This window comes from Tiliqua scincoides, chromosome 2, assembly GCF_035046505.1.
Source record: "Tiliqua scincoides isolate rTilSci1 chromosome 2, rTilSci1.hap2, whole genome shotgun sequence".
NCBI classification, from domain to species: domain Eukaryota; kingdom Metazoa; phylum Chordata; class Lepidosauria; order Squamata; family Scincidae; genus Tiliqua; species Tiliqua scincoides.
Window position 1 is genome coordinate 107,178,461 of NC_089822.1, and position 20,772 is coordinate 107,199,232.

The window sequence follows — 20,772 nt, forward strand, 5'->3', positions numbered from 1 at the left end:
CAGTGTTTCATTTGGCCACCTTCACTTCACTGCACCAATCCTGGGAATTTGTCATACTCGAGTTGCAAAATGTTCCTACCAGTGATCATTCCAGTATTTCAGCTGAGACTTGGCGTGGTTGTGGCTTGGCTCTCACTGACACTGACCAGTTTTTCCTCTGAGACCAAAGATGGCATGTTTTCTGGCAAAATGCATGGGGTTGTATCCAGTTGTAAAACACTGGGCCTTTTAGTCAATTATTTAATCAAAATAATGGCCTCTTGGGCTGATCCAAATTAGTGCAGGATACAGCCTTTGATCTAAGCATGTCTTTCAATCGGTGTTGATGCTTTCTGGCATGATGCCTTGCTGAAGAAAACTTGTAGTTCAGATGTGAATCATTGCCTGTTCCCCCCCCCCCAAAAAAAAACAAAAACATTTGATTAAGAAAGAACAACAGTCCCGCACAAAGGTCAGATGTAGAGAAAGGGAAAAGGAAAGACTCAATGTGATCGGGTTTAGCATTGCAGCTCTGGAAATCCTGGCTCCTGGCATTGGAGGAAAAGTCAGGGAGTTGCAGCTTTGCTACCTAACTCACCTAGATCAGTGCCCCAGCACACCAGGTCTTCCCTCTTATTCTCTCCGTTGCTCCTGTCACCTCCCTCCTCACCTTAGGCCTTAATGTCAGAGGTGGGGGGCCGTCTCAGGTTTGGTGGGGTAAAGACACATTGGAGGTGGGAGATTTTCAGCAAGTTTCAAAGATCTACTCAGGTACTGTATATTCAAGATTAAACTGTAAAAAATCAGTTTAATCAGGTTTTTGGGTACTTGTGTCTGTGTTTTTAATGCCTCATCAGGTGCTCTTGTAGAATAAATACATGGAAAATGAAACAAGAAGGAGATCTGCAACCTACCCTTGCTAAGTTACCTTCAGTTACCCAAACCTGCTGCCTGGACATTGCTGAGCAGTCAGCTGACCATCTCTGCTTATAGACAAGGGTCAGAATTTCCTTTCCTCATGGACATTGTATAATCAGTGTTTCTCAAAATGTGGGTGGGTCGCAAGCCAATTTTAGGTGTGCCCCCATTCATTTAAATATTTTATTTGTAATATATTAGACTGGATGCTATCATGGTATGTGACTGCATTTGGGGAAATGTTACAGATCTGTACTTTTAACAAGCTACTCTGTATATGCTTTCAACAATGATTGTCAATGGCTTACTCCTGGGTATGTGCTGGTTGGATTGCAGCCTAGGATTGTTAAAAATTTTCCTGCTTTATGATATCACTTCTGGTGGGTCCTGACAGATTCTCATTCTAAAAAGTGGGTCCTGCTGCTAAAAGTATGAGAACCACTGCTGTATATTGTGGTAAGCTGCCTCTCTCACATGCAGGGACATGCAGGGACAACTGGAAGGCCATCCATTCCCTTGCTAGTGGGTGGGCCACATAGTCAGTCCACCTATGCTTGGAGTCATAGATAGCCAGTATTAAACATCCTGTGCACTTCTACAGGCCAGAAGCCAGCAGCATGACACCTTAGTCTACTCTTGCCATTCACTCACCAAAAAACTATTATTATTATTATTATTATTATTATTCACATCAAAATGACAACAACACAGCTGATAATGATCATATACACACAAAAAACACAACATTTATCAGCTGGTAAATCCTCATCCACACGGACATCTGCCTGACATCTAGATGCAGATGAGATCCCGACGAAGGATGGACGCTGTGCCAATTATGGTGGTCTTCTGCAATTCGACTGGTGTTATTGTCCGGGCATCCAGTTGTGCAAAGTACTCTTTGAATTGTGTTGATATTGTCCCTAGTGCACCAATTACTATTGGCAGCACTTTTACATGCTTCATCCAGATATGGGTGAATTCTATGCACAGGTATTTGGATACTTTCTCCCGTTCTTTCTCCCCCCCCCCAAAAATAATAATAATAATAATAATATTTTTATCACAATTTTATACCACCCTTCTGTTTTGCCAAATCCCAAGCCACTGGGCCTTGTAAACCAGTCCAATCAATCAGAGTTGCCAATAAGCCAAGTCACTGTCCAAAGTCAGGTTCCAGGTAGGTCAGTCCAATCAGTCAAGGTATCCAAAAAAGTCCAAAGCCAAAGTCCAGTCACAATCCAGTCTGATTCCCAATGCCATAAACCAAGTCAGTCAGCCAGTCTCCTCTCCTACCTCCAACCTGCACTCCTTCAAAACCCACCAAACCCTTTTCTGCCTCAGGTGCTCCCTATATACCTGAGGGATCTCCTTATGCTCTAGTGGCTGCAGCTGTGCAGCACACCTCCAGCTACCACCTGGGCTTTAATCCTGCATTTACTCAGAGCAAGGGGCACTGTGGACACCACACCCTATCTCCTCGGTAATATCTTCCGAAATTCCAATACACCTTCCTCACAAGAAGAGCCCTGCTGGATCAGACCAAAGGTCTATAGTCCAGCTTCCTGTATCTCACCAGATGCCTCAGAAAGCACACAAGACAACAAGAGACCTGTACCCTCCTTGCATCTGGCAAGGAGCTCAGGGTGATGAACATGGTTCCTTCCCTCCTTTTGTTCCCACAACAAACGGTGAAGTAGGTGAGGTTGCGAGTGACTGAAGGAAGCTTCACCCAGGAAGCTTTGTGGCTGAGCGGGGACTTGAACCCGAATCTTCCAGGTCTAAGTCCAACTCCGCAAATTTCAATTTCACAATAAAGCACCCTATTCTGCAAAATAGTTGGTATTTTCCCCCCAGAAATTACTAGATCTACCCCCCCACCCCCGACCACTCCACTAGGTTGTTTATTCCTGTTATTTGCATACACCCATGCCCTGCTGATCTAGTCATGATGAACAGTGTTTGTAACAGTTTCCATTTTGAAACAGGCACCATTTTGGCTGCTGTTAAAAACTAACAATCATTTTCACTTATTTCAAGCGTAAGTGATAACTAATAAGAAGAACATGGTACATACAAGTATGTACTAATAACAAGTACGTAGTGTGCACCATTCTTAATTCATAGGTAGCATTTGAACTGAATCAGGCCCATTGGCATATGAACTGAATCTGACCCATTTGGTTAATTTTTCATATGTTACAAAACGAAGGGCTCCATCCTATTCTTTCCTTCGCTGATGAAGCAGCACCAAAAATTAGTATGCTGAATCCAGCGGTGGGGGGAAGGGGATTGGAAGGTATTGGAAGGGGAATTATTTCTCCTTATCAACTGTAAGCCTCCCACTTCATAAGCCTCCAGCTCCCAGTCTGTAGCTGGCACAAATCTGAGGGAAAGAAAGGGGTGAGGAGGCTGCTGACAGATGGGATAGGATCCAGGAGTGGCATTGCCACACAGTTCACCCCTTTCTTCAGCCTTTCCACCCCCGTTCCTCCCCGCTCCCTGCCCAGTTCCCCCCCCACCGCCGCTGCTGCCTTATTTGCTCTGGCAGGTGTAGTGAGAACCAGTGACAGCCATTGTGTGCTGCCAACTCTTGCAGCAGCACTCCCAAAAAGGCTGCCAACATAGCACTTTGTGTATTGTCGGGGGCAATTTTGTGACAGCAGAAGTGGCTTTTGCTGTGGCAACCTGCTCTGACCGGCAGCCCAAATGTGCATAGGATTGGGCTGTAATGACAAGAATGTCATATGGGTTTAAAGGAGGTCACTTTCATGATCTCATTTGTGACTCACTGGGTTTTCTTGGTGTGGAGAAAGCAGTGGAGTTTCTTCTAGCAGCTGTTTCTCAGTGATCACCATTTTGTTACCTCAGAATTCCCTGGATGTTGTGTCATTCCAAGGCATTCTGGAGAAAAATTGGGGCTTGCAATTTTTTTCCTGGGAAGCCACATTTTTTCTGGGGGAAAAAATTTTTTCCTCAAAAATCCCCCCCCCCCAAATTTGGGGATACTTCCTGGAGCATTTTGGGAAAATAAAATTATGGCAGTGCGATTCCTGCTGCCCCCATACACGGCACCGAATTTTTTTTAAAAAAATTGTTAAAACAAGAAAAGACATGAAAATGAAAACAAAACCAGATGAAATTCAGTGTAAAATGAATGTGAGCATAACGAAATAACAATTAACACTGCATGCAAATCTATGCATGTCTGCACAGAAGGAAGTTCAATGATGCCTACTCTCAAGTACGTGTGTCTGGCATTATAGTCTAAACATGCAATGCCTTTATTAATGGAAATGAATGAAATCTTTGAACTACTTTTTGCCTTGCACTCTCCCAATTAATATGTTCCTCCATTAAAATTTTTGTCAAGATCATCTTCATGAGCATTATTTTCAAATTATTTAGACCTGACTGCTTCAAGTGATATGTACATTTAAATTTTCCTTGGCCACAAAGACCAGCATAAGAGTTTCTTTTTAAATCCTGTGCCTCAATGTGTTTGCTTTTGCAAATTACAGTTCACAGAAACCCCGTTTGTACTACCATTAGTGTTAGCTAAACATTCTGGACAAGTTAATGTGTGCATGGAAACGATGTGATTCTGAAAGGTTAATACACATAGAAGAAACTACCTTTCCAAAGATATTTCTCATCTGAAGAAAATATTTTTAAAGGAGGTTGTATAACCATGAACTTGTTTGATGTGGATTTTGTTGTGCCAAAACTATAGCCAAGTCACAATCTGGATAGAATCATGCCACTTTTACGGAGTCCTAGCAATGAGAGAGCCTGCTGTTTCTGAGCTGGTGACTCAGTGCTTCCTTGTCACATAGTGATGCCATATTTGCTGTCCCTTCTTTGCTTCGTTCCTTTAACAAAGTGTTTCCCAATCTTTTTAGTGCTGTGACCCACAAAGAGGGTCACAGCCGCTGGGTAGTGACCCAGAATGCCTTCCAGCTTCCAGAACCAGGGGACATCCACTAAAATTGAGTGTTGGGAGAGTTAGGACAGACAAAAGAAAATATTTGTTTACTCAGCATGTGGTTGGTCTGTGGAACTCCTTGCCACCGGATGTGGTGACGGCATCTGGCCTGGATGCCTTTAAAAGGGGATTGGACAAGTTTCTGGAGGAAAAATCCATTATGGGCTACAAGCCATGATGTGTATGTGCAACCTCCTGATTTTAGAAATGGACTATGTCAGAATGCCAGATGCAAGGGAGGGCACCAGGATACAGGTCTCTTGTTATCTGGTGTGCTCCCTGGGGCATTTGGTGGGGCCGCTGTGAGATACAGGAAGCTGGACTAGATGGGCCTATGGCCTGATCCAGTGGGGCTGTTCTTACGTTCTTATGTTCCAGGTACTACCCCAGAATGCCTTGCAGTGCCGCAGCTGTGACCCACCCAAAATCGCCACGTGGGTGGGTTGCAACCCACAGTTTAGGAACTGCTGCATAACTTACTAGTTGACCCTCACTCAGCACACACCTCTGCAGGTCAGCCATCCCCAGTTAATCTAGGGATAATAATATTGACCTACCTTTTAGGTTTGTCACAATGGGTTCTAAGATAATGGGTGCATAGTGGTCTGAACCTTAGAATCACTTTACATATTCTTAATATTTTAATTGAAAGCAAGCTCATTCTGATGGTAGCGGGTCCTTGCACAGAAGCAGTTTTGGCCTTGCCTCATTGTGGCTCCAATTCTTGAACCCTCGCTATGGAGAACATGCTGAGAAAGTGACATTGCCTCTGTTAATAAACAAAAGATATCTTTGGTCCAAAAAATATATTGTCTGGGCATTCAAAAATCACAGGCAGTTTCTCTAAGCGTTGGGTAAAAACATATCCAATAGTCAGAAAGCCTTTTCACAGTGTTGAGATGTGAAGGCATATCTTGGCCATTCTCACATGACAAATGTTCTCCAGGGGTCACGGGAAGTCTTTCAGAGACTGGATGTTCCAAGCTGTTTTTTAGGGGAAATGGGAAGAGCAACAACAACAAGAGGGGGAACATGATATCCTGTTTCTCTCCATGCCTCCACCTCACCGCCTTCAGGTGACATAGCCTTCAAACCCTAATGCAAGAACAATGATTAGAAGCCATCAATGTCTCCTCAAGGCTTCCAGTTTGCTTTGTTACCTGATCTTCTGCTAGGAGGACTTGTTTCCTTCAAGCGACTGCTGCTGGCCTCAAGGACAAAATTCTCCTGACATTCTTGCTTTTACTATTTCCTCTCAAAAGCAACAAGCTGAAAATCATGGTACGGAGTACTGTGCAAAGAAATACAGGAGGGTGTGAGGAAAAATATGGATGGGATATAAAGTGTCTTCTGGCAAGCGCCCCATGTGATACTTGAGGGAGAGTCATGAAGTTCTAACCAGCTCTCACTCCCTCTTGCATAACTATATTTCTCTGGAAATATATATTACTGTAATTTCTCTTATTATCACAATGTGAAATCTTGAAGAGCTCAGTGGAAAAACATTAGCCATGGCTATACGGTGGCTGGAAAAACTATGCTATGTTGTAACTGCATAGATACAGTTATATCCACTGAGCTATGTTGTTGTACATAGCTCAGTGGAAAAGCATTATTTACAGTATATACTTCAGAAACCTGTGTGGGTTAGATGCCTCCCATTTTGCCAGACTTGGCATGGGAGTTGAGAACCACTGATAATGCCTATTATGCCTGATCTTGTCTGATCTCGGAAGCTAAGCAGAGTTAGGCCTGGTTAGTACTTAGATGGGAGACCGTCTGGGAATACCGGGTGCTGTAGGCTTATACCATAGTCTTTCAAGACTAAAGGTTGCCAACCAACCATGGCCATGCCAAGGGGTTTCTTGGAACTCTGCTTAAGCTCTTGGGCTCTACTCCTGAAAGGTGAGACCACCTAAGAGTGGTCACACTGTTGCTGTTTTCAACAATGTTGAAAATATGTTATTTTCACATATGTATGCCGTAATAATACATATTTCATATGCTACGTATGAAAATACATTCAATGTTATACAACTCTGTTGTATTCCTAAACCGTATTTGTATATTTGCTATTACCCCCATACCCGCAAATAATGAGACCAGACTTGGGCTTGGATGCAACTGGGCCACTTTATTAATTCACAAACCGTAGCAGGGCAATAAACAATAACCACAAGCATGCGGGGCCTTATGGGGGAAACGGTCCTAGCTGTCTACCTCCCCCTGCGAATTCATTGGGCGTACCACCTGGCTCGAGGCCCCAGCTGTCAATTGCCACCCTAGGCCTTTCAACGCCACCCCCAAAGCGGGCAAGGCAGCCGGACTTCAGACCAGTTGACAGAGTCTCACCGGCCTGACAGTCCAGGCAAGGGGTTCGCCTGCCTGCCTCCCTGAGCCGGTCAGGCATCATGGGAGCGTCACCCCTCAGGGTCACCCCTCACCTTGCTGCCTTGGATGGACACCGAGCCAGAAACCTACCTACCCAGCTCCGCACGTATCCTGCCACAGGGGAGGACAGCCTAGCGCTTGTCCTCACCGCTCCCCACAAGGAGGAAATTCCTCAAGCCCTGCTGCAGGTCAGTTAAGAACAAATCATTGCCCATTGGTGACAAATGCACCCTATCGCTGTGGAGCAGGGCAGGTTGCCTGAACCCAATAGCAGGGTGTTGGATCACTGCCCCTCCCTGCCCAACTACTACCCTCCCCAGGTAAGCATTCACTCTTTTCTGGGTGATGTCAATTCTACTGATGCTCCGTGCCCCGCGCCAAACCCGCCGGGGGAGAAGATTGGACTAAAGGATAGCAATCCCTGGGAACCAACTTCTAAGCAACGAGAACTCCCTACGGGCCTGGAGCCTCAACGACATCTAAGTCCTCTGGCCCAGGTCATTCTCCCCTAGATGTACCACGATTATCTGGGGTGGGAGGTGCCACTGAAGGTAGTTAAACAACATGGGCAAAAATTGTCCCCAGAGCATGCCCCTTCTGGCAGCCCAGGTGACACTGACCAGGCCACCCAGTCCCAGCTGGGAGCCGAAGCTGCCTGCCAACACTCTTTTCCTGGCCCAAAAGACAATTGAGTCTTTTGACTCAAAAGACTCAAAAGACTCAAAAGGCCGCAGATCAGGACCCTCACCGGAGTCGACCAACGCAGACCTTCAACAGAAAAGGTAGCATAAGCCACGGATCAAACTGTAACAAGATGCCATTAGGCAACAAAACCAGGGACTCCAACCGGACCATCCCTCCAACTAACACCAAGGCTGGCAACGCCAGTCAACACGCCCCCCCAACCACTGGGGGAGCCTGATAACCTGCACTCTGACCCCCCTTGACCGGTGGGCCTCAGCGAACATAATTTTTAAAGGCAGCTGAGTGCCAACGCCCAATCTTCTGAATAGCTTCTGCATGGAAGCCCAGTCTAGCCACCATTGATGCGGTGCCAATTTGAAAGGAATGCAAGCCGAACCACCCAGCTGCCACTCCAAGCCTCCGTAAGGCGGCATTAAAGACTGCCCTGAACTGAAACACCGTGGGGGGGGGGAAGCATTCTGATGCCGAAAGAATGGCCCCTCTCTCCGGGGCGCCACGCAGCGGTAGCCCACAACCACCTGGACAGGACAGATATCCACACAGGCCGCTCTTTTCAAGTGGACCCACTGGCCCTGACCTCTCTGGTCAGTCTTAGAGCACCTTAAAAATAGAGAGACACGGTTAACATCCAACTGACAATTGCCCCATCGTAAGGCCCTGTCCCCAGCGTTGACTTTAGAGACGAACAATACCTTGCTGGGGCGGAAAGCCCCAAAGAACAAAACTAAGCAACAAGCCTTAAACAGCATAGCCTCATAACACGAGGCGCAGTGCAGACCGAAGTCGGCACATAAGCCCCGTAATAAGTCAGGGGTGACCAGCCTCCGGGCCTCCTGCAGAACGGGAGTGCTCCGTCTAATCCCTTCCAATATCCGCCTCACCCGGAATTCAGAAGTGTTATCAACCCATCCCAAGGCCTTCGTGAAAAGAAAGAGCAGCCAAATAGACCGAGATTGAGTGTGCTGACAACTTTCTGCTCTGAAGGGCAATCACAAACTGCATCTGGTGGTACACTGGCAAAGGCCATGTGTCCTCCAGCTGCTGCTGCCTGCGAAAGGCCAAAAACTCCTGAACCTTCCTCCCATAACTGATCTTGATAGCAGTTGCAAGGGTCCAGATCATGCTTTGGGTGGTGCTGATGCAAGGCTGCACAGCCATAGGGGCATGGGTTCTGGGTCCACTTGAGCCTCCGGAGCCAGCTGCCGGAAATGCTCCTCCTGAAAACGAGGGAGAGCATCAGCAATGCTATTCTGCACGCCGGGCACATGTCGTGCGGAAAAGAGGACATTAATTGACAAGCACTGGAGAATGAATGCTCTCACCAAGCGCATAACCCTGGGTGACTTAGACGTCTGCTTGTTGATAATCCTGACCACTGCCTGGTTATCACACCAGAAGCAGACGGAGGAGTTGGCAAACTCGGGGGCCCATACGTGAATGGCCACCCAAATGGGAAAAAACTCAAGGAACATGAGGTCACTGGTGACGCCTTCTCTTGCCCATTCGCTTGGCCAGCGCGCAGCACACCAGCTGCCCCTAAAATAAATCCCAAACCCGTGGCCCCTGGCTGCATCTGATTACACCTGCAACTCAGCTTCGACCAGCCTGCATGTCCTCCAAAAGGAAATACCATTAAACTGGTCGAGAAACTGAAGCCACATGGCCATGTCACCCCGCAGGGCCGATGTGACCCGTGTGTGGTGGGAAGGCCTGCGCAACCCGGCCATTGCGTCACACATGCGCCAAAAAAAGGCCCGCCCCGGCACCACGACCAGACAAGCAAAGTTAAGGTGGCCAACTAACACCTGCAGCTCCCTCAGGGTCATCTTTTTGGCAACCAGGGCCAGCTTGAGGAAGCCCTCCACCTTGCACAGTTTAGCTTCAGGGAGCCTACTACATTGATTAACAGTGTCAAGCTTGACACCCAGGTATGTAAGCTGAGTGGCGGGACCCTCGGTCTTGTTGTGCGCCAGGGGACCCCCAACTGCTCACACAAAGACATAAAAGCTGCAAGCAGCCTTTTGCATGTTCCAGTACCCGCAGGCCCCATAAAAAGAAAGTCATCGAGATAGTGAGCCGAAGACACCGTCCCAGTTTGAAACCTGACAGCCCACTCAAGGAAGGTGCCGAAACACTCAAAATGCACGCACGAGATGGCACATCCCATTGGCAATGCTCTATCAATGTAGTAGGTGCCCTTGAAACGGAAGCCCAAGTGGCAAAAATCATCTGGATGGACAGGCAGCAGGCAGAAGGCTGATTCTATGTCCGCCTTGGACATCAGCGTGCCCACGCCGCATAACCGCAGCTGCCCCACCGCTTGATCTAAGGAAGTGTACCTGACCAAACACAGGTCACCCGGGATACTGTCATTCACGGAGCTGCCCTCCAGGAATGAAAGATGGTGAATCATTTCACAATCGTTTGCACAGAGCAGTTTTTTTTTCCTTTTTACACAAGGGAGCAATAAAAAATGTGATTACCCCCAGTCGCAGCCTGAAGTGGTACAGTCCATTCTACCAGTTGGGACTCTACCAGCATATTCCCAAATCATTCTGCTGCACATGTAGGCCAGGACTGTGTTAAAATGCTGAACAGGCAATTTGGTTTGCCAAGTAGAGATGGAAGGCCTTGTTTTGCCAAATGGAAAATCCACATGAAAACCGGAGTTTCTATATTTAGTGAAGAAGCTGGAACTCAGTAGCTTTGGAGTTTCTGACTCTGGCCAAATCTGAGCTGCATTTCATCTTTTATTTCCTTAACACTCTTGGAAGCAAACCAAGAGTGGTTTTCAAGCATACATTTTTACTGTTGTTCGTAGACAAAGATTTTGTTTAATGAGGAGCACATACCTTATAATTAGGTGTATTTGGAAAAGTGTTCTGCTACAAATGGGGTGTCACAAAACCCAAGATTGGCAAGCATCACATGATTTTCTGAATTTTTTATGTAGGCTTTTGGACAAATTGCTATCTTGCTGTTCATCAAATCATTCCTCTGACTGAAAAAATGTGATTTTGCAGGGGATTTTCTTTAGGTAAATGAGAGGAAATGATCACAACTGGAAAGCACAAATTACTGTACTGAGCTTTAAGAATGGCACAAGAATGCAGAGTAGTGAATTCTAGACTTTTGGCCTTCATTCCAGGATTTGCTTGTGCTTTTGAGTTCTTCAGGTTTCAGGTTCTTCCTGGGGGTTGATCTCCCTTAAGACTAAACAAGATGTGACATTAAGCAAGTGTCAAAAGTTTTTCTTTTTTCTTTTATAAAAGTAGTAGTTACGTGGAGGCCCTATCTGGATTGGGACTGTGGCAGCTGAAGTGGTTGCTCAGGAGACTTTTTGGTGGGGGACACCTATCTCTGCTTACCTCCACTGCTTCTCCTTCTCCTTCCATTCCTAGATGGAAAAGGAAGAGAGGAGATAGAGAAGAAGAGGTGGAAGGAAGGAGAATGCTGAGATGAAACATGGATGAGTGGGATGAGCAGAGGCTGGCACATCATTGGGTAAGGGGCATACAGACACAAATGGTTCATAGGTGCACCACAGGAGTTTGGGGTAGAGTCATTTATTATTAGTGGGGCCATTGGGGGATGTGAGCTTTCCACCAGCACCATGGTGTGCCTTGTCAATTGTAAAAATTGCCTTGACAATTTTAGCACCTTGTCGGTGCACCATGAGATGAAAAGGCTTGAAAATAGCTGGTGTAGACACACAGATTTTATTAGGACTCCAACGCAGTGGGTCCAGAACTGTGGGTTGGAACCCACTAGTGGGTCGTGACCTCATTTTTGGTGGATTGCAGAACTGACACGCTGATAGCTGACAAGGAAAACATATTGAGCCCTATGGAAATCGAAACACAGCAGCCCATGTGCGTTTATTCACAAGTAGGTGAACATGCCTCAGTCCACTTTGAAGGGCAGGCCAAGAGAAAGGCAGTGCCATTAGAATGATCTTGATCTGATGAATGCAGGCCCCAACAAACTCTTGAGAAGGAAGCTCTCCCTCCAAGCTTATAAGGAAAATGCATTGAGCCCTATGGAAAGCGAAATTGTGCCATAGGTGTGTTTACATATGAGTAGGCAACTGCCTTGACTCTTATCAAAGGCTAGGCGGAGGGGAATGCAAGGCCACCAGAATGGTCCCAATTTGATGAGTGTGGAACTCAACTAATGCTCCAAAAGGCATTTCCCTCCACCATAGTAAAAAGAATAAAAACAGGGGCTTGAGCAGCTAGTAAAGTGAAACTTTTTTTAGTCTCATAAAGCTAGGTGGGTCCCAACAGAGTGTTGTTTTAAAAAGTGGGTCCTGATGCTAAAAAGTTTGGGAACCACTGGTATACGGTATTACAGAACTATCAAAGTATGGTGTTTTTGAACTGAAGTTGCAGGATATAGAAGGTCCATTTAATGACTCAGTTTTCTGATGACTTCTTACCACTAAGGATACAATTCGTTATTTAAAAAAAGCACTGGAAACAGGAAATAGTTTTAAATATGATGGAACAGATGACTCATGTGTTACCAAACCATCTGGGAATAAAATGTTTTTAATGGGGGCAGTAAAGAGAAATCTGTTGGGATTCATTTGAAATATAATCAGTATAAGCCCTTACATGGTGTCTAACCCTAAAATGATATACTGTAATTGTGGATTTCATGTCTTCTTCCACGGATTTCCCAGACATACAGTGGTCAATGAAGGCAACAAGGTTTTTCCCCTTAGCTATCTCCCTCCCCAAGTCACACTTGCATCAGAAACAATAGCCAGTGAGCGAGCCTATCCCCATGGACTTGTCTAATCTCAATTTAAAACTGTCTGTGTCAGTAGCCAACACCACATCTTTGGGACGCAAATTAATGCAGGAAATTCCTCCTCCCTCTCTGAAGATCAGTAGGAAAGGGGACTATGAGCTCTGGAGTTAGTGAAAATGGGGTGATGGTCAGAGGGCTGCCTGAAGTGACTCATCTCTGTGCTGCTAAATCAGTGGCATAGCTAGAGGGGGTGCAAAGCACTGTGTTTTTTCAGGGAGCCTCACCACAACATGCAAGCGGCCTGTCCCCCTCCCCTTTGGAGTAATTCTGGGTGGTGGTAATGGCTCCGAAGGAGAGGGGGATGGGTCACTTGCATCCTGCAGTGAGGTTCCCTGTAAAATTTAGTGCTTTGCACCCCCTCTTGCTACAGCACTGTGCTAAGCAGTGCTGCGCTAATACTGTTAATAAGAGTAGTCATGGGCATCACTACAAGGAATTTAATAGGCACTGATGCAAAGCGTTGACTAGATCCATAGGAAGATTATTTTGTTCATTGGTCCAAATACTGCCAAACGTGTAACACAGTCTGTATAGCTTCTGCTAATGAGCACTGCTGTCACAGATTGCACAATGTTATCTAAGCATTAGCCACACATTCGTCTGTAGAAGCTGCCTCTTCACGTGGATAGTCGGTTCTGACTGTCACACACATTACATTTTCTTACAGAAGGAAACTCTGACTTCAACGGCTCTTGCAAGAGCTCTTGTTCCATTGCTGCCATGAGGCGACTGGTCCTTTGACAAGGAGGCTTTGGGGACACGTTCTGAAGTGGTGGCATCTGTCTTACGATACAGGTCAACTGTAGGGAAGATGAGTTTTGAGTGCTCTTCCTCAGAGGTTAGGATAGATAGGGGCAAAAAAAAAAAAAACCTAACTTGGAAGAATTTAGAATTTGTTTAAAATTTACTAGTCAGGGAAGACTTACAGCATGGATGGTAGTAAAGATTGGACAAGAATTGCACTATTTAAAACCAATGCATTGGAAAGTTGGGAGCAAGCAGTCAATGGGAATAGAAAGAGATGGATTGGAGATGATGTCTTCCCTGCCTTTAGCACTGATTGCAATATAGATTAGACTGGTACTATACTAGTTCAAAACATGCTCCCCTTTGCAGAAATCAAGCAATGGAGATCTGAGACGACTCAGGCAGAAAGGATGTGGCATCTGAGGGACAGGAAGAAGCTGAAGCATCTCAAGTTCTCCAGGGAACTGTTACAGGCAAACCGCGAAATGAGCAATAAGGTCACGCAGACCCTTAACTGCCTTCAGGACAGAGACGTTGCGGTGTGGGAAATTACGATTTTAGGTATCATAGCAGGTAACACATCAGTGAACTGTTTGCGAAATAAACCGTTGCTTGTTCCAAGAAAACCATCTCTTTATTTGCACCACTGATAAATCCAGCCCCTCACCGCTGAAGTAGCTGCAGAGAGTGATCTGAAAATTTGTGTGGTTCCATCAGGGCTGCCCCGCCGTCAACCCACCAGCTCCCTTTCCCACTTTTGTTCCGGGAGGTCATCTTGGGTGACTCTCAATCAGTTGACTTGGGGAGTAACCCGCCTTCTTGTTCCCAGAACAGAACATGAAAAAAGAACTTGCCTATTAAAGTTGAACCAGTCAATCATGTAATATGCATGTGCCTTTCGTTAACAGATGCACCAAACCGAAGTCAGTCAATAATAGTAAGTTTCCACTCACTGACACACTGGTTAATGGAAAGAACATTACACATACAGATTGTAATAATTTGCCAGTGAGATAGTTAAAGACATTTTATTTATGTAAACGTTTGAACGAGAGCATCTTGAGTCATAGTTTTTTCTTAGAAATATTTACTTTTGAAAATTTCAAACAGGTGGCATATGCTTTTTTTCCTGCATCTTTTTTCCTCGCTTTGCCCATGTTCTCCTTTTCCCATTGAAAAATGCCCATGGTCTTGGCCCAGCCTCCAAAACTGGTACTAGAGAGAAAGACACAAGGGGACGCTTGCCCAGCTTCCATTCAACTAAGGGCGCAATCCTAACCTGTGCTGGAACAGGCAAGCCAAGAGGTTTGCACTGTATCCAGTGCCAGAAGCGGCTCAGCCAGAGGTAAGGGGAAACTTTTCCCCTTACCCCTGGGTAAGGGTTGCTGGCCACAATGGGTCTCCTCGAACTTGCACCTCTGGAGGTGGCACAAGTCCAAGGAGAGCGAAGTGGCTTGAAGCCACTCTATTCTCCCCGGAAACGGGGATTGGGATCCAGCGTAACTGCAGGATCCCAGCCCTGCCTCCTGCTCCCCGCCTGCCTGCCCCCAGGGCCACCCATCGCCCGCCCTCCCCCCACCCGAGAACGCCTCCCTCTTTCCTCCTCCCCACCCCTCCATGCCTACCTTTTCCATTTGTGTTCCATTTGCGCAGGTGGGCCAACACAAGCGGCTGAGGGGAAGCTGGCGTGGAGGCTTACGTCAGCCTCCGCAGGCCGGCGCTTCTTGGGGCGTCAGCCCAGCTTCCCCCCGAGGAGGTGCAAACATACCTTATGGCATGTTTGAGACCCTCCTAGGTCTGCCCAAGGGACTTGGGCTGGCATCGGGCGCAGTTTGGGTTGCGCCCTAAAATGAATTGTGCATTTGCCTCATGCTTATGGATTGTGGGCCAAATCCTATCCACCTTTCCAGTGCTGGTGCAGCCATGCCAATCAGACATGCTCTGCATCTTATGGTAGGGGGGCAGCCACGAAGGCCACCTCCAAGTAAGGGAATGTTTATTCAGGGCTTGTTCAGGGCTTGTCCCTTGTTCAGGGCTGCATTGCCGCAGTACTGGCATTGGGAAATTGGATAGCATTGCGCTCTGTATTGTCATGTTGCCCACCTGTCCCTTTCCTGGTTGCTACCAAGGTAGATTGTCGTGGGTAACTGTAATCAGCTGGAAGGCACCACCCATCAATGACTAGGGAAACTTCCTGCTTGGAAGTCAAGAGGGAAGCCCACTTTCTTTGTCCAAGAACAGAACTGAACAATGGGGAAAAACTTCCCTGGGAGAGCTCAAGTGGCAAATCACACGATATGCATGAACCAGGAACTGTTCTGCTCTCAGAAGAGCAAGGCTTCGGGGCAAACTCCCACCATTTTCAGTGGGCAAATTCTGCTGGGATCTATGTAGCTACAAGAAGACTGCTGAATTGGTTGTACTGGAGGAGGGACTTTTGCCATAAAGGAATCTCTGGATTGGAGTGAATGTGTGGTTGTGAGTCTCACATGCATTGACACTCACGCATGCATTTCCCCCAGAATAGCTGCACATCTGGTGGGGACCTCAGCCACAGACTCATGATGCAACTGGGATCTTGGTGCTTCCCTGCTTCTTCTCTTTCTTTCCTCTGATCTTCCTCCTCTCCTCTGCCTCTCCCACCACCGTATATGCCCTGGCTCTTCAGTTCTTGTTTCCCTTGGGTAATCGCCTAATGTTCCTAATATGCGAACGTATTGCTCCCCCTCATCTCTTCTCCCTGTCATTACTCGCCCCTTCTCCTTGTAAAGATGTTCTCTGTTTCTACCCACAAGCCACTGATACTTAGGACTTAGTTGTGTGAGTGATGGAAAATATTGCATTGTGTTATTTTTCATTTCCTGACCCAGTTATTGTACTGTTATCCCCATAATAAAAGCTACTTATGGTCAAACTCCAATAGTCCGGCATCCAGTTCTCTGGCAGTCCTGATAGTCTAGCATGAAAATACGAACCATATATTGTCTGGGAGCACTCTTGGCTCAGGAATGGACTCCTTACCTTGCCAGCCCCTGTGAACAGTCACTAATGGAGGAAAAGTCCATCACAGGTTATAAACTATGATGGGTAAATGCAATCTCCATGTTTTAGAGGCACCCTATGTCTGAATGCCAGATGGAAGGGAGTGGTAACAGGGCACAGGTATCTTGTTGTCTTGTGGGATCCCCGAAGCATCTGGTGGGCCACTGTGAGATACAGGAAGCTGGATGAGATGGGACTTTGGCCTGAGCCAGCTGGGCTCTTCTTATGTTCATATGTTCACCCCTGGCTCAGTGATGGTATTGCCAAGACAGACTATGGAAGCCAGTTGGGGACAGCCTGAGTGACTTGGCAGTATTTTAAATAGTGACCCTGACCCTATTGTGAAGAGGACACTAGATCTGGAAATCATTGGTTGCAGGATAGTACCTCCTCATAATCTGGCATATTTGATAATCTGGCACCACCTAAGTCGCAAGGTGCAGGATTATCAAAAGTCAATATTGTTGCACCTATATTCTTGCCTCCCTCCTCATTTCATGCCAGTCCATCGAGCTGGACCATGAGTCACTGCACTTGGTCCTAGCATATGAAGTAGGTTTTACGCATGTGCTCATGTTACCCATGTCCAGGAAACTATGGGGAACCCAGTACAGGACTTTGCCAGGGCTCCCAGGAATCTGATGCAAGCATTGCCTCTTGGTCTGATCAAGCAGGGCTCTTCTTAGTAGCTGGTCCTGGAGGAGGGACAAAGATGACTGGAGACCTGAGCAAGATTGGCTTGGGAAGTGTTTTCCTTTCCACTGACACTCAAAATGTAACTTTAGCTACAGACCCAAACTCCCAAGTCAATAAGCATTAACAGAAGATCAGAGCGAGCTGAGATCCAGGGAGGGGGAGAGCAGGAATTAGTGCTTCCTTTCCCTCTTCCCAGTGGGGGAATGAGTCAACTGATAGCAGAGGAGGGCAAGGCAAAGGGGAAGGGTAGGAGGCCTATCCTGTTTGCTCACTTCCTGAGCCATGAACGCATCTTGAGCAATGGTACCCTTACTCTGGACATAGATTTTCAGTTGTCCGACTCTCTGGGTGGGAGGTTGAGGAATGGAAAGAGAGCTGGCTGACAGGATGTGGTGCTGGCTCCAATGTGACGACGTGCTGACAAGCAGAGATCTGAAGGAATGTTGGGCACAGGGGACAGAAACATAACAAAAGGATGCATAGATGGCAAAATGGTGGAGTCAGCAGGAAAAGAGATTGGATAGAAATCCAAGCTCATGAAGAGCTCTGTGGGTGTGTTGTTGGCAAGAAGGAACAGACGGGGAAGGGAGGTTGAGGGACTGTGAGGCCAAACAGTGACGCAAGACTAGAAGCATGTGCTCTGACCTTCACATGTGGATTTGAGCTAACCATTCACTTTTTGGTTGCTGGTGTCTACCTTTGTGCTCATGCATATTGTTCAATACAGCTCTGAATACTAACCTACGTAGAACTGCATCTCACTTGGGAAGACACGAGATCCACTAGAGGTGTTCCTGCCTCAGGGCACACCTAGAGTGGCTGTTGCGCTCTCTTTTGGCACCATTCTGGATGTTGGGAGGTGATGTAATAATGTCACTGTCTCATTGCATCAGCGTCAATTGCTCCCAGAGTGCCGCAATTTGGAGCCAACTAGAGTGCGGGGCAGGCAGGAAGGCCCTTTCTGTGTAAAACACAACATGAAAGCTCCGCTCAGTGACATTACAGTAAGGGTCAGAGACTGCATCACCACCAGCCCCACAGTGCCACACCCAGGGCAGATTCATGGCTTGGGTAGAAGCATGATCTGGAGCTCACAGCTTGCTCTGCTTTTCTTGGTTACTTGAGAAGTGCACACAGGAAAGAGTTGGCACCAGAGCTCCGGGTAAGGGAGGCAGACTCTGGATTGCCATACACCACTCTCCTTGCCATCACCCTTCAAGGAAGAAGAGGACAAGGAGGCAGCAATGACAGCAGAAGGACAGCAGAATTGGTAGTGCCCAAGCTTATAGAGACTCCCTGAAAGTATAGAACAGGGGTGTCCAAACTTTTTGGCAGGAGGGCCACATCATCTCTCTGACACTGTGTCGGGAGCCGGGAAAGAAAAGAATTAATTTACATTTCAAATTTGAATACATTTACATAAATGAATATCTTAGAGATGGAACTTCTATGAATGAATGAAGGTCTTGCAATAGCTCAAGGTCTATAAAAGACCTTGCACAAAGCAAGGTTGTCCTTTCCTTTGCTGCTGCTGCTGCTGCATCACACATGTAAAGCAGCAAGCAATGGAGGGTGCCCTTGTCCCATAGGTCATGCAAGAGATTGAACAGTCGCCCTCATGCTTAGAGCAGTTGTGCTGGGCCAGCATGGGCTCCAGCAAGTCTCCAGAGCGCCAGAGGCTCATTGGAGACTGGCTACTCCCCCCGGACCAGATTGGGAGTCCCTGAGGGCCGCAAGTGGCCCCTGGGCTGGGGTTTGGGCACCCCTTGCATAGAATGTGTGTCTGTGTCCCCCTCTCAGCCTGAGTGTTCTGCTGGTTCTAATGTTCTGCCTTCCTTCCAAAGGATTGCTAGCAGATGACTAATTCCTGACAGCCTCTTTTCTATTCCAAGCCCCCATCCCAGCTGAGAGATTGGCAGGCTTTTCACTGCATGGAGAGCACCACACAGAACAGCAAACAGCTGTTTCTGCTCTTGGTTCATTCTCTAGTAGTTCCACAGAAGTTCTCAGGGCAACATGATATGGCTTGCACACCTCTGAAATGTGCAGGGGACTGGAGAGGCGTGTGCGTGTGTGCATATGTGTGCTAGCTTGGGTGTGCAAGAAGCTAGGTCATCACAGAGAGAAAGAGAGAGAGAGCTAAATGCATTGTCTTACAGATTTGTATGTTCACATGTTGTTTGTATGTTCACAACACAAATGGCAAAGAGGGGTAATGAGCAACTCTGCAGGGGGCCGATCGTCTCCAACCTTATTGTGTTCATGAGCTTCCAGTGGAGAGATCTCCCCCAGCTATACTTCTTGGAAACAAGATTTTTCCACAGCAATGCATCAGTATTTGGATCCCTTGAAGAAAGTTAAATTTTGGCAGTCGCTGCTGAACTTACAGCGTGCCATTATAAAGTACAGCATACAGATGTTAAATGTATGCACTGAAAGCATTATGGAAAATTTTACAATATCCTATTTTGAAGTGAACGCATGTTGTAAAATAACCAACTGATCTGAAACACTGTGCAATTCATTAAGGGATTAATCAGCTACACAAGTATGTATGCAAGTATGCAGAGCTCCAAATGTGATGCTTTCATTAGCAGTGTTCTGTTGATTTTTTAAACATATTTTGCCAAGGTAGGAAGGAAGACTGATAGAAGTCAAGCCAGAAAATGACTTCTGAGAGGGATTTTTTTTTTTTTTGTCTTCTGAACTTTAACTTGGACTCAAACATGGAATCTGGATTCAAAATAACCCACCCACCCTCAAAAAAGGGGATAAAAAACCAAACAAAAGCAGGTCATTGGTTCAAAACAAGTGTCTCAGTAATCAGGTCTTCAGGAGATTGTGGGAAAGGAGGGATGGTGAAGGACCCATCCAACCTGAGAGGCAGAGAGATGTCTTATTCCCTGAAGAAGAATAGGGCAGATGGAACACCCGGGGGGGGAGGGGGAGGGAAGGCAGAGCTCGTTGTTCAGTCGGTTGTATAGTTAGAAAGATATTTCATTTCCCACCCTCACCCAGTCTCTTTTCTAGAAAATTTCCCTATCCTGAGTCACAGCCCAGTTCTATCAAGGCCAGCATGCGCGAGGCTTTACGACGGCAGAATGCATTTCCACTGTCATAAAATGGTTGCTGACAGAGTGTGGAGTGTTCCACTGGTGGCCATTTTGGGAGCGCTGTAACTGTTACCCTGCACATGCCCAATCTCGTCTGATCTCGGAAGCTAAGCAGGGTCAGGCCTGGTTAGTACTTGGATGGGAGACCACCTGGGAATACTGGGTGCTGTAGGCTTATACCATAGTCTTTTGAGACTGAAGGTTGCCAACCAGTGCTCCCAGTCCACCAGGGGAGTTACTTACATACGCCAGAGCAGGTAAGGCAGTGGAAGGAGAGGGGGCAATCGGGGCAGGAAGGGGTAGGATGGGGAGGCTGCAGGAGGTGGTGGATCCAGCAGCGATGGGGCACACCAGATCCTATTCCCTTTCTCTGCTCGGATT

The 20,772-nt window shown here is 46.8% G+C and overlaps 1 pseudogene; it reads left to right on the forward strand.

The window, feature by feature from the left end:
* The first annotated feature begins 20,449 nt into the window (after window positions 1-20,449).
* Window positions 20,450-20,566, forward strand: LOC136643041 (5S ribosomal RNA; annotated as a pseudogene).
* The last annotated feature ends 206 nt before the right edge of the window (window positions 20,567-20,772 follow it).